At 40.0% G+C, this 1284-nt stretch overlaps 1 pseudogene; it reads left to right on the top strand.

Annotated features, from left to right (window-relative positions):
* The first annotated feature begins 427 nt into the window (after positions 1 to 427).
* LOC105817629 lies at positions 428 to 775 on the top strand (annotated as a pseudogene).
* The last annotated feature ends 509 nt before the right edge of the window (positions 776 to 1284 follow it).

The following is a 1284-nucleotide window of genomic DNA, read 5'->3' as shown; positions in this document are numbered from 1 at the left end:
TAATCTGATAAAAGGCAACTATGAAAAAGCTACGGGTAATACCGTACTCCATGGTGCAAAATTGAACACTTTGCCCCTAAGATCAGGAAGAAGATAAGGATACCTGCTTTCGCGACCTCTGTTCACCACAGTCCCCGAGTCTCTGAGTGGGAAAGCCTGGTCCTTCTAGCAAGTCCTGGACCAGTCCCACCAGACCCACACAGGGGCTACCTCCCTTTCTGTTATTTCCTGAGACAAATAATTGCTTAGATCCAACTTCATGCCTTACCCTGTCCTAGTGCCGGAGATGCAACTGTGACCAAGACAGTCTTAATTCCTGCCTTCTGGGACTTACAAGAATAGTACAGGAGATGGAAAAAAACACCATAAAAGGGAAAACCCGCTGGCAGAGAGCCAATCGGGTGCTGTAGGCTTGAGGGCTGGTGGGATGGCAGATGAGGAGGAAGACCCCACCTTTGAGGACGAAAATGAAGAAATTGGAGGAGGTGGACAAGATAAAAGAAAGAGACATTTTTTTCTAAAGAATTGAGACGTATAGCTTTGGAGACGACCAAAACCCTTACACCGAGTCAGTAGATATTCTTGAAGACCTTGTCATAGAGTTCATCACAAGGCAATGTCAATTGGAAGACAAGGTCACGTACAAGTTGAAGATATCATCTTCATGACGCGAAAGGACCCAAGGAACTTTGCTAGGGTTAAAGACTTGCTTCCTATGAATGAAAAAGTGAAACAAACTACAAAAGCATTTGATGAAGCAAACTATGGATCATGACACCTTTTGCAGTTTCTGAAACTCCATAATGCTCTAGGGAAAACGTGTATAATAATTGTATATATTCCACAGTACGGTCCCGACAGCTACCTATGTAAATGGAAGGTGAAGAAACACGGAGTTTTCTGCCTTTATTTTCATGCCTTTGATTTTAGAGTCATACTGGATTAATTGCCTGCCTTTATATGATCATACTTGAATTACTTATTTGGTTTTAATGACCACACATAAGTTAAAGTACCTTGCAAACCATGCAGTTCCTTCTGACTTCGACTATCTAAAGGATGAAATAGTATTTACGTGTTAGGTATATTTGTGCCATTGTAAGCTATACTGTAGCTGTTTAATATGCAAAATCCAAATGGCATCTTTGACTCTATGATACCTGAAATGTGCTTTATGTAATTCCAAAATTTTTATACAAAAGTAGTCTGAGAGGTTATTATAGTGAACTTTTTTGTGTTTCTTTTAAGGAGATGATATAGGAAAATACAGGTTTTTGTAAGAAT

Source organism: Propithecus coquereli, unplaced genomic scaffold (assembly GCF_000956105.1).
Source record: "Propithecus coquereli isolate 6110/MARCELLA unplaced genomic scaffold, Pcoq_1.0 Scaffold42, whole genome shotgun sequence".
NCBI classification, from domain to species: domain Eukaryota; kingdom Metazoa; phylum Chordata; class Mammalia; order Primates; family Indriidae; genus Propithecus; species Propithecus coquereli.
This window is presented reverse-complemented; position numbering and strand designations above follow the sequence as displayed.